Source organism: Ostrinia nubilalis, chromosome 20 (genome assembly GCF_963855985.1).
Source record: "Ostrinia nubilalis chromosome 20, ilOstNubi1.1, whole genome shotgun sequence".
Taxonomy (NCBI): domain Eukaryota; kingdom Metazoa; phylum Arthropoda; class Insecta; order Lepidoptera; family Crambidae; genus Ostrinia; species Ostrinia nubilalis.
In genome coordinates this window covers 4959559-4973341 of record NC_087107.1, presented here as the reverse complement: position 1 = coordinate 4973341, position 13783 = coordinate 4959559, and the positions used below count along the sequence as shown (strand labels likewise).

General features: G+C 34.7%; 1 protein-coding gene, 1 long non-coding RNA gene and 1 other non-coding gene across 5 annotated transcripts in view; all 3 read right to left on the bottom strand.

The window, feature by feature from the left end:
• Positions 1-13783, bottom strand: part of LOC135081862 (uncharacterized) — a 212057-nt gene that overhangs the window by 29606 nt on the left and 168668 nt on the right. The gene's annotated exons all lie outside the window — the stretch shown is intronic.
• LOC135081522 (uncharacterized) overlaps positions 1-13783 on the bottom strand; it is a 145743-nt gene that overhangs the window by 17097 nt on the left and 114863 nt on the right. The gene's annotated exons all lie outside the window — the stretch shown is intronic.
• On the bottom strand, positions 2957-3095 carry LOC135081927 (U4 spliceosomal RNA). The gene has a single exon (XR_010259299.1). It is a non-coding gene; the product is annotated as a U4 spliceosomal RNA (small nuclear RNA).

The following is a 13783-nucleotide window of genomic DNA, read 5'->3' as shown; positions in this document are numbered from 1 at the left end:
AAATGTAAACTAATAGCAGGCCTGTTCATCTCCGCGAGTTTACATCGAAAACAAAACACGCACGATGCCCACCTACAGGATACTATTCGACAAGGCCTCACATACTAGCGAACATTGACTCACGCACGCGTATTCTTGTGTATGATGGAAGAAAATAAAGAAAATGGTGTACTAAATACTGTGCAGTATTTAACTGCCTAAATAATAATAAAAACACAGAATGTACTTTTTTAAGTTGCCTCAAGACACTGAGAGGTAAATAAGTCGTTAATATTATTCGTGATAATTCATCCTAAATCATGTATTTCCTCCGCCATTTTCCGCAGTTTGGCACCTCAAGTCACATCATTTTACCGAAGTCAGCCCTATAGCTTCGGCGTAGTGCCGATCACTGACGTTTGTCAACAAAATGGTGCTTGACTCTTGAGACAGGCTAAATTACACCATATTTTTAATGACATTGAGCATACATTTTTTTAAATATCTTCGCGAAGTAAAACTTCTGTACGTAGTACTTATTATTATTCTGTGCTAATAGTTAAAAGATGTACTAAAAGTCAAGTTAAACATTGTTATAAAAACATTTTTTTCTGTTATTTAACCACTTGTCATTTGACATCTGTCAAATTTGACTATTGGTTACTTTAACTACGAATAGGTACATTTAATATTTTCATACGTATGTAATGTCATTTTTTAGGGTTCCGTAATCCTGACAAGGAACCCATATAGTTTCGATATGTCTGTCTGTCTGTCCGAGGTTTCGCTTGGAAAATATTGGCACTGGGGAGCTGTAATTTTGTGAAGGTATGTATATTAATCACGCCAAAAAAAAGGTAAAAAAAAATTTTAAAAAAAATCTAGGGTAGCTCCCCTGCATGTAAAGTGGGGATGATTTTTTTCAAGGAAAACTATAACGGTTAAGATGTAACATTACTTAGTTTAAGAGAGAGAATGTATTATACAATTCTTAACCGGTAAAAATTCCTTAGAAGAAAATATGAAAAGTGACTTTAGATGAAGTAATTGCAGCTTGCTTCTGAAATATATTGTGGTAACGACAGACAACTACGGAATCCTACACTGCGCGTGGCACAACACGCACTTGGCCAATTTTTTACGCAATAGCGATGCCGATGACGTTTTTTTTTAATTTCGAATTTTCTTAATTTCGACATTTATTCTGTATCTTTAGTGTTCACAAATGCAGATGGAGGCATTTTTAGTTTAATTTGATTAGTCGGTTTGGAATAAATTGTCATTATCATCATAAAATAAACCATATTTTTTTACTTTAATAACCCAGTTTTCTGGCAATTTTACTCTATTTCTTGCGGGAAAAATTACGTGATATTTTCCGAGACCCCCCCTCTCCCCCACGTGAGATTTAGTGAGGTTTTCGTTGACCCCCTCCCCCCCCTAAAAGTCTCACGTAATTTATGGACGCCCCCTTACTGACCTTCATATAAAAGCAGGTTGCACACTATAGCAATTGAAGACGTCGCCTCGATCGGCGCAAACGCATCATGTCGATAGTGTTGTCCGCTAGTCGATAAAGTAGTCGCAGTGTAGTTACAATATTTAGAAGTCTTTGAAATGTAGGAATAAATACAGAAAGATCGATTTTATTTATCGATTGATTCGGATCTATAGAAACAATAAATTGTGACCAAAGATGTTTACTTTCAAGACCACACTTTAGAAAATAGATAGATCTGCGCAATATCTTCGCAATTTTGTTTACAATTTCATAATAGATGTTGCTGTACCAAATGATGCTTCTGTACCAAATATTTTTTTGTACCTTTACTTTATCAAACTTTCATATTAATGAATTTTAATATTGTGCATTGAAATAATTAAACAAACTAACAAAAAAAAAAAAAAAAAAAAAAAAAAAAACTTCACACATCTGAAAGCCTTCGACAAATCATCGATATTTCAAGCGCACGTCGTACAACTCTATCGAATCACCCATCGACACACTCTACAAGTGTGACATTCGCTCTTGGCCATAAATCAGCGCGTTCCCACAGCCTGCGCGCGCGCCTTATTGACGCGAATTAGTTAGCGTAATGACATTAGTGTATTACTAGGGATCGTTCCCACGGCGATCCAGTTTTACTGGATCCCGCAAAACTGGACAGCCGTGTGAACACACATGTCAAATCTTAGTTGTTACAAATTTGATCCAGTCCTTATAAGGGTTTGTTCCCTCGGAAATATCCCGTTTTTTGCAGGATCCCGTTTAGTTATACGTGTTTTAATATGAACGTTAACACTAACATCCCGTTTGCAGTGTCCCGTAAAAACCGATCCGTACGAATTTATAATTTCGAATTTCAAACACAGTGTATTGACACGACACAGTCCAGTTTTACATGACCCGGATGCATTACTGGATTCCGCAAAAGGATGCCGTGGGAACAAGCCCTTAGCTTTTTTGCGTAATGACATTAGTACTAGGACCTGGGAATTTCAGAAAGGAGCAGGAATGCCTATGAAAAATAAGTTTACTTTTATGTTAATCATAATAGACCCTAATTAAAGGCAACGAATGATCTGTAATGACATCGTAATTTTATAAGCATAAAACATAAAACACATGCGTCTAAGAAAGTAAAAATATAAAAATTGTTAGTGAAATGAATTTTGATTAGGGTGAAAATTATAAAAATGCAGAAAAATTCTGTAATTTAATTTACATAATAGCATAAAAATACGTACGAAAACTTACATAACGTGAATGAAAAACGGAAACGGATCAATAAAAGACTAACGACTCAGTTTCATTTCATTGAAACGAAACGTGGTCATGTCGTGTCGTTCATTATAAAAATAACATAGTAAAGGAAATACCTACATTATGTTTTTACATTGCTTTTAAATTTTTTCTCATGTTCATATTTCAATCAAATCTATCAAACAAGACTCTTATTACAATGGTTTTTCTTAGGCCTTTACGGCCGTTCAAAAATTGCCATAGCGGACGGTATTTCACGTCCACAAGGCGGGGTATTGGTAAAGTTTTCAACTAGCAATAATCGCACCTCGGATTAACCTCATTGGTTACGATATTGCCTCTGCGCAAAGTTAACATCTCGAAGAAACGCCGGGGTACTTAAGGAACGGAAAAAATCAAATGATATCGCGAACTAAAGTACTGTCAGCGCCATCTGTTGAGCTCTGCGCGCAACTTATTCGGGGGGGAAAAAGTATGCCACCGTACTGAGCGACACACTAAGCGACGTACAAAAGCACTGCGTCTGAATGAGATTCGAACGATACAATTTTGGTTCTGGTAAATCGACTTGAGAAGCATTTTTACTCAACAATTTAATTTATCGAATACACACCTGTAACAAATCAGAAAATTGACGGAAGAATGCGGACAAACCAAAACAGTTATAAACACAATTAACACAAAACGATGGGAACGATTAACGAATTGCTGCCGTGGTGATTTTTTACGAACCACGTTACGGCTAAAAATAATTGTGTCGGTTAGTCGGTTAGGCAAAATGATGTCATGTGTTTATTTACACTGTGACACTGAACGTTTGAATAAAGTAGGCTTCTATTATAATAATAATTTACAATAGCTAATGTAACATTTTGGTATTGCTTAAATTTTTGACACAAGTTATACTACAACATAGCTAAAAATCTAGAAGTCTAGAAGAAAGTAGCAAATACTGCATTTCATTAAAACTAATGATGCTGAAATACCGCAACACAAAAAAACAAAGCTAAATCAGCTAATTTTGAAAGTGAGAGTCTACCAGATATGAACAACTCGAAACACTAGTCAGCAGATCGCAAAGTTAAGGCCGCTCGAGTGGTCATCGGTCATCGATTACGCAAAAGGACTAGAGTTCAAAATGTTCAAATCACGGTAGAAAATCACGGTGCGCCCAACCGTATCGAAATACGGCCACTCACGGCGACAGATCAGTGCGGCGAATCACTGAAATGGAACCTAGTATCAACAGGTCAGATAAAATTGACGTAACAGCTATAACAAGTCTGTATTAGGTAAATGAAATGAGCCGTGACGTGAACTGTGAAATCGCCGATCGTGGTACTGATGCAACGTGAAGTGCGATCGGAGTGATCACCCATTGTTTATGGGTGCTCGGATGTCTATGATTGGTGGTAAAATCTCTGGTTACATAACATCTGGGGACCGAGTTGTAGGATGTATTTGGATACAGGAAGACTTGCTCTGTCGTCTTCCTCGAACGTGATGAGATTAGAACATGATAAGGCATTTATATTGTTAGCAATATAATAACGATCCGAGGTCTATTCTATAAATAAAGTTATGAGAGAAGAGTAAAGAAAGATCACAGTTTTTTCAATTTAATTAATTTTTCAAAATGCGAAAGCCGTAATGTTCTTTGGGAGGCTAACAAATTCTTTGGAGACCATAACCCAGCATTACTACTTAAGCAGTAATTGTCCAAATTGCAATGGAACCGCAGGTTGCAGCGAATTTGCGAAATCAAAATGACTGACTCATAAGCTGGCCTTGCAAATCCGTGATGCCCTGTCACTTATTTATGCACAAAACGCGTAAGATAATAAGTACTCGTACCTACTTGTCTTTTTGTATGATTTTAGAGTCTGCTCGTGACTGTACATTATTTGCTGTTTGTTTATTCGTTTCAACTTTCTTTTGTTTCTGAATTTTTAGGCTTTTTGGTTTCTTTTAAAACTTTCGCCTCTCCTTGCACAGCTTTTTCTTTTGAATTACTCAGGGAATATTTTTAGTGCATTAAAACCCAGTCATGAACGTCAAGTACTTTCGTATCAACTAAAATAAATCCACTGCTGGATAAGAGCTTCTACCATGTACTTCAAAAAACGATCAGTCTTACGGTGCCTGCATCCAGGGGCTTCCGATGACCTTCTCCTAGTGAGTAAATGTATACCTTGAAAACTCATCTGTTATCTAGTAACGTCACAAGTTTTGCAAGGGGCTTTATTAGTGTAGAATTAGTTATTTTTTCACTATCTCTATACCTTCGGAAGACCAGTGTCGAGGTGTCCCTTACGACACCTCGGCATGATGCTGAGTGGATGCCGTTTCGGTGACACGCACATTACCTACTCTATTTAGTTTTGCTTCATTATGCTCTTCTTCATTTTTTTATGTTGTTTTGTGTCGCTGAATAAAATGTTTCATTTTTTTTCTTGCTATTGCAGTGTTTCAAATCAACAATTCCGATTACAATGCATGATCGATGCCTTTCTCTACAGCGTCATCCAGTGAAACTGTGACTTGGAAGACTGTGCAATCATACTTCAATACATGGCCTGTAATCAGCTGGAACCAGTAATGGTGGACCACGTCATGATCCGTAACGTATACGAAAGCAGGAACTGGTAAAACTACATTGTTAGGGAAATCGAATCTGAAATCGATATTATGGGATATTTCTTGAAGATTACCATATTTTATTCTTGAATCTGTAAGTAACATGATTATGATTATGTTTTCTAGATATAAGATAAAGAATAATTAAACGTTTTAAGTGTAATTAATGTAATTTTACTTTTGGAATTTAAATAAATAGCGCTATAAATAAAGTCAATATAATCTCAAATTAACAGTGTTATTGCTTCGGGGTGACAATGAAAAGAAAAGTGTCGCAAGAAACTCAGTCTACCCTTTGCAAAGTAATATTTACATAATGTACACATAGTTAGGAAGTTGTTACTTAATAACATTTTTGTCTGGCACATAATAAATAGTTCGTAAGTAATTTATTACGTTACTTTTCATATGCGATTTATTAATAGGCAGCTTTACAATATTTGGTAAAAAAATACCTATCCGAAATCGGATCCGAAATAGACTGGGCTCTAGTAATGGCAGCGCGCGCATGTGAGCGGTCCTAATGGCCGACTCCACACGATGGCTCCAATATTGGTCCCAACGCCACTCGTCCAACTTATGATGTAGAAAATAGTCCCAACATTGGTGTGAATACTATTTTCTAGATGCATACGTTGGATGAATACTGTTGGGAAATGGGAATGGAACCAACGTTGGGGCCAATATGTAGAGATAACTTAATGGACGAACAGAATGTAAATTGTTTTGCATTACGGCCTTTAGATGATTTTGTAGACCTTTTGTTTGTAGATGGAGCTAAAGATAATTTTGCCTTTGATATTGTTGGTCTGGCTTGGAGGGTAATAGCAAATAAGGATATGCAGGAAGATCATTAAAGGTTAGTACCAAAGCTAGATTTGAATTGTTATCTGAACTTTGAAATGGCCAGTAGATTAGCAACCACAAATTGGCAATGTTCTCAATTGATTTTGAACTTTATTTCAGAAGTTTATGATTCAACATTGACTGAGAAAATTTTCGGTAGGTATATTGGACGCCATTTGATATGATTCATAATTTCGAATACAAATGAAGGGAATTTTAAAGAACTAAATACAATAGAAGAAAAAAGAAAAGAAGAAAGAAGAAAGTTAAGATTAAGTAGGTCAACTCAGCCCTAATGAAATTCAATATGGTCAAGTTTTTAAATACTGCACCCTCCAGAATCCATTACAATAAAGACAAAAATTGCACGTGGAATAAACTAAGGGCACCTTTGCCGATCGTTCATTATGAAACAAACACGTGCGCGTACGCAGCTGCACGTTGAGAAATGCGACGCACCCTTTATATTCAAAATAAGCGTACAAGATGCAGGCTTCCGTTTTAATTTCGAAGAAAAATATTCGCCTTTGCTATTCATTTTGTTTATACCTTGGATTAAAAAAAAAACAAACTAATAAATACATGTTTAAGTTCCTAGTCCTATCGTTACCAAAACGTAATCATTCACCATGTAGATACAGATGTTGTGCTTGACCTTACACATGTAAATCTTAAGCTATAAGGAAAGTGAAGCGTTTCATTGGAAACACATTAGAGATTAAAGCCGAGTTGCACCACATAATTTTGACCGTAACTTTTAGACAAAAACTGGTGTTTTTTTATGGAGTTTGACAGATTTTTGTCAATAAAGTTAAAGTATGATGGTGCAACCCAGCCTTAGTAAGAGATCTGAAACTTCTGGTACAAAACGATTAATGTTTTAAGCCGCAATTTCCTTTGGAAAGATCGTAGAATCATTAAGGAACTAATTATTTTGGACATAAATCCACATTGCATAAAAAGTAATCTCAAATATAAATAAAATAAAATCAATCATTCATTAGATTGTTTTTCATCTAGACAAACTGTCGTTTGATTACGATTAGGTAATAGTTTCGCATCGTTCCACTAATTATGATTTTTATTAATTATGATCCGGATAAGTAGACTGTACTGAATACGAGTGTAATGAACTAGCTAAATAAACTGCAATATTTTTCCAAATCTGAAAACAAACAATCAATCATAAAATCTTCTGCATAGTATCTTTAACGACAAATTAATGATTCAAAAACTTGTTATAAATAATGCTAGGAATTAAACTGGAAAAAGAACTGTAACTATACCATGATTCCCTCTCTATCTATGCAATAGTGGCAGATTGACAATTCGCGTATAAAATTATGTCCTTAGTGACAATAAAAGTCAATTGTCTCGAGAAAAAAATAAAAAATACAAGGTCACTGTATCCGCCTTGAATGTGTACTGTCTACAGCACATCAGTACCTCTAGTAGGAAAAACTTTCGAGTTCGTTTCGTTGCGTATTCAAAGTGTCATCGAAAAATTTTGTATGAAAAATTAAACAGCGCCCCCTATATTATAGCCGCCCTAGGGGGCGCTGTTTAATTTTTCATACAAAATTTTTCGATGACACTTTGAATACGCAACGAAACGAACTCGAAAGTTTTTCGTACTAGAGGTACAGACTATACATTTTTGATGAAAAATCGCATCTACCACGACGACATAAGATTCACAGTGTTAAGCTTGATGTATCTGTTGTATTAACTGGAAGCAGTGAAGCACACGATAAAAACGTGCTGGATTGCATTAAAAAAACAATGCATCGAGTTTTATCGCGTGAAAGACAAAGCATAATAACAATGAGATTTCGTCATATACTCACAAGGACTTACAAGAAATACGATAACAATTAAAACATGAAGAGCAGTGAACTCATTTGATAAGAGTTTAATGGCTTTGTATCAAATAAATTAGAAATCTGATTAGATTTATCAGATGGAAGTTGTTAAGCCAAGTTCACGATATTTGCACTGTTTGTTTTACTACATATTTTAACCGCTCTAAAAAAGGAGTTACAACATAAACATCGTATTATTATTGCGATGCATCAAGCATAAGTTCTAATGTAAATTTTGACGGACCAAATTGTTTATTGATCGATTGTTTGAAAAATTCTGGATAATTACCTACTTAATATGTTTGCACCTAACCTTCAGCATAAACTTTAACCCTAGAATTAAGCACTAACTGTTGTATGCTTTCAAGGCGGAACGCAGCCGGTCTATATCCATTTATAATTTGACAACCTATGTACCTGTGGTTCACAATAAACGTATTTTGAATTTGAATTTGAAATTTTCCTACGCATATTACGAGTAGGTATGCCATCGATTCTCCTTATAAGTAGGTATTATTATGTGGTTTCTTCCAAAGCAATTAGAATATACATTACCCGTTTACCGAAAAACTATAAATTACTTCTTCCAACCCATGTAGAACGAAGATTTACCTGTAACAATAAACATTTACATAATTATTAAAATGTCAACAGCTACACGAGTGTTGCCAGGTTTACATGTAAATTGACCCTTCAAAGTTCAGAAAACTCAATTCGAACGCACAAGTGGCTATTGACTTGAGACCACTCCATTCCCAGTTTTGTATAAACATGCTACTGTACAGTTCGTTGTACAGGAGAAGTGTATATTGAACATTAAAATATAACAAAGGGCGTTCTAAAGTTGCATAATACTGGCTCCAGAGGAATTCTTAGAGTAAACAATACGGTATTCGAACGTGCATACTAAATATTGAATTGCTGCTTTGTGTTGAGAAAATTGCTGAGCGATTTGTAACTCTATTTCAGTACAGAAAAGAATCTAACAAGTACTGTAAAGTTGGGGAATGATGTTGTTATTCAGGTACAGACATTTAGTATTAAACCAAGTACTTAACAACATTTTTGAGTTAAGAGTAAAAGTTAATACTAACTAAATTGACTGCTTAGCCCTAGCTTATCGATTAAAACTTAGATTACTTTATCAAGTCAACGCGTGATTTATTACAAAACGAATTCCCAATATAAATTGGTACATTGTAATGGTATTTTATTGCAACAATTTAACATAACACAATTAAGTATTACGTTACAGCGGTAATGACGCTTGATCGATCATTTGTCATGGATCAAATCACGTTGATGAGTCATTGAAAGTGTCTGACAGCAAAATGGCGGGAGCTGTGAAGAAACTTTATGTCAGAAATGCAAAGTACGGTGATCTAACCGCAGAATATTATACAATTTGTAATTATGTGTTCTGCGGTTGGCAACACCGGTAAATTGCAATGTTGCCAGATAAAAAAGGCATAGCGGAAAGTGGATGAAACTTGAATGACAGGATAGAAAGTGAAGAGTATAACAAGACAATGAATAACGTTTGTGAATGTATTTACTCTTTACATAACTGTCAATTGTTAAAACAATTGATGGTGGGTTAAGGCAGCAGACTTAGCTTTATTGTAACAATTGTATTAATCTAACATACGCTGTTTTCAAATTCAAATTCCTCTCTTTGTTTAGCTCAAAGTTATTGTAAAACTTAACTCTTATTAGTTAAAAATTGCTGTCAAAAAATGTGATAAACAGAACTTGGCCTCTCATTTACAGTGTTGGATTGCAAAAGTGACAGTAATGACAGTAGGTAGCACGTCGTTAGCACAAGCTAACCATTATAATGAGAGTTATTAGGAATATCGTAATATGATTAATCCGAGTACATTAGAGGCTTAGAGCCGACAAGTAATTTGTTGAAATTGTATAATATTCGAAGATAGCAAGAGATTGGTAATTATGAACTGAGTTTTATGAGATAAAAATTGTGTAATGCAGTTATTTTTATTCACTTCAATGGTTTTATGGCTATATTGTTTTCAAAAAATGAGATTTCATAAAGTAATGAACAGAGGCGTGGACCTTTGGGAATAACCCGTCAAAATATGCTCTGTCATTCACCTAATTGAATTCCTAATACCCCATCATATTTGGATTCTAATATTGGGAGAAGAATTAATGTAATTAGGTATCTAAATCATGCATTAAACGAAAGAATCCCGTTTAAACTGCATAAAATAAGAATATCATCTACGTAACTAACACACATACATAAATTAATAATACGATATCGTACACCTACGTAAAACGATATGACAGGTCAACAACCCGAAAAATAAAATTAGATTCAATCAACGTCTACCCACATCGATTTAAATGCGTTTACGATCTTCACAAGCTAGGCGCGTAGATCGTATAGTATGTGCGTGGGCAATCCATTCATCATTCGATCAATTTCGATATCTAGCATATTAGAATGTATAATTACATTTGGGACATTCATAATGGCAGTTTATCATAATCTGGTGTTAGTCCATTTTTAAAAACTTACCTTTGGTATTAATAGCTTCATAATAGCGTGTGGGTGCTATCTTTTATTAACATCCGATAAACATATTTATTACAGGTTCTAGTTAACCCAGCTTGTAAATTAAATTGTTAGACTTGTCCCATCTTCCAAGATTACTATTCTTGTAAGCGTTAATTAAGTGCTAGGAATAAATATAACAGGGGGATTTTTTATTATGATTTATGAGACATGAGATCAAAAACTCATTTAATAAGGGCTCGTTCCCACGGCAATCTAGTTGTGGGATCCAGTAATGCAGGATCCCGCAAAACTGGACTATCTTTTTGAACACACATTTACTTATCTGTTTGAAATTCGAATTACAAATTCGAACGGATCGGTTTTTTGTAGGACTCTGTAAACGTTAATATTAAAACACGTATAACTAAACAGGATCCTGCAAAAAACAGTTCCTTCCTACAAAAAACTGGTCTCTGTGGGAACAAGCCTTAAATATGTTCGACAAATACCTCTTTGGCTACTAGTTCCATTAAAAGCAGTCTAGTTACAAACCCAACGATTTAGGCTGCTATACCATACAATCTTAATTAAAAGCTAATTTCATACATCGAGCCATTCAGCTGCATTGTAAGCGAGATCACTTTCTAAATCGATCGAAGCATGAACATTATACGTGTGTAAGTAACGATCTACTAAATTAACCAAAAATGGACATGCGGAACTGGGACGCATCGAACATAGTAATTAATTATACTTTACTAATATTATAAAGCCAAGGAGTTTGTTTGTTTGAACGCGTTAATATCAAGGTCCGATCGATTTTTTTTGTGTTGGATAGCCAATTTATTGAAGAAGGCTTTAGGTTATATTAACTTCACCCAACAGCCAATAGGGGCGGAGCAGTAAAGAAAAATGTTGCAAAAACGGGAAATAGAATTCAAACTATTTTCGCGCGTACGAAGTCGCGGGCACAGCTAGTAATGTTATAATTCAACAAATTGAACTAACAATGAAGCGAATTAAAATTGCCATGTTATAAATTGGAGGTTTAATAACGGATCTTTTAGACAAGATAATGAGTGAGCAGTGGCTCGTAATAAATAATTTTGTTGTCATACGTCAACCTTATAAGTTGCCATTTAACATCTGACACATACATTCATAGTTATTTCTAAAGTAACAGGTATGCGAGTGTGTAAAGATATAATTTTTGTGCTATAAATGAATGATTGATTTCTTAGGTTACTAACGTCCGTATTCACAAACATAACTATGAGGTCTTACAGTGCGCGTGGACGCACAGGGTGACACACGAACCAATCACAGAGCTCTATTCAACGCTGTGCGTTCGATTTGCTGCTTTACGCAAGCATCGTTCGTGAATACGGGTGTAACATTCGATAATCGCAGTAAATGTAAATTTAGTTTACTATCTTGATATCTTTATTTACTTCAATAAACTAGTTTAAAGTGTAATATTGCGTGTTTGTTAAACTTTAAAAATTCAATAAGACCGATTGATGTATCAATGTTATTTATTTGATTATTGTCACTCTTAAATATTTAAAATGTTTTAACAATTACTTTCGTGTTAACTTTTATTTCAATTTTAATTAAAAATATATTTGTTAAGTATTGATTATTTTGTTACACGATATTTATTTATTGGAATTGGCTATTGCAATCAAAATTAAGTGAAATTAACAAATAAAAGTGATTTGGATTACTTATTTACAAGTCCGGAAAAATACAATAACATTTTGATTGACACTGAAATAACTATTGAAAATATTATCATATTTATTACATCAAAGTAGAATTAAATAATCGTTGATTTGTTTTGACGTATTACAGACACAAGCACTACAAAAGAAAATATAAATGTTATTACACGAACAACAACTACTAACACTCATTTGTATAAAGATGATTTCACACTCTCATAAACAGATTGTCGGCAAAATGCAAAGCGACATTTAGTTAATGTGTCACATCTGACAGCTTTGCACACTATAAAGATAGTCATATAAGTGTTACCGCCCAATATAGTGAACATAGACATAGCAACGAAAGTGAAACCAGTGTGTCACTATGAATTAGCATCACAAATGGTACACCAAACTTGTTCTGTCATAAATAATGCGGCTTACAAGAAAATAAAACATAATAAAGAAAATGTTTACCATATTAGTGTCAGTGTTACGTTATGGTTATTCATCATCATCATTTCAGCCATAGGACGTCCACTGCTGAACATAGGCCTCCCCCAATGACTTCCACATCGCATGGTTATTAGTGTGATGAAAATGATACGTAGGTACCTTAATATTGATAGGAATTATTTTCGATTTGACTGTACGTACTCCTGGACCAGACTCTGAACCAAAGAGGCATACTCGTAGATCTTAGTTAACAGTTACCCTGAGACTGCAGGTCTAAAACCAGATAGTTTAGGTTCTTATTTTTAAGCATTATTTTGTTATGCTTCAAAGGACCATAATAGTTTCTAAGGAAAACCCTCAGTATTTTCTTAAAGAAGACAATTCTTGTTATCCTTTTCTATAACTCATAAGCACATCATCTCCAGACCAAAACACCCGGTTCCTAAATTAAAATTTTAGTACTAACTTTTCATATTAAGTTATATTAAGAAACCGGGCCTTAGCAATGGTATTTCAATAGCTCCTGCTCGCGGACCGAATAGACTTTTTGTCTAGCAATTTGCGAATGCGAGCCCGTTAATAACAGTAAACCAAGTGAGAGGAACATTAACTTCCAGTGGTTCAGACAGGTCTAAAAACTTGCACACCACTCTCATCCTTACGTAGACGTGATAGGATTTAAAATTCAAGAAATATTTTCGCAGCTTGATGTACAGTCATCGCTGGAGGCCGCTGCCGAGGTCAATAGAAGGATATGTACAGACGACAGCATATCAAGCTAAAGACTAGACTCTTATGTACTTGTAATACAGGTCATTTTCAACAAAAATGTTTATTCTGATGTGCAATCTGTACCACAGACAAGTTGATGCGAATTCGATAAGAAACATGATATAGTAAATATATGGGATTGATGATAAACTAAATGCAACAAAACGAAGCAAGATATGCATTTTAAATTATAGACTTAGCATCGGAATCAGTGAATAAATCCTCTTACAATGTAGAC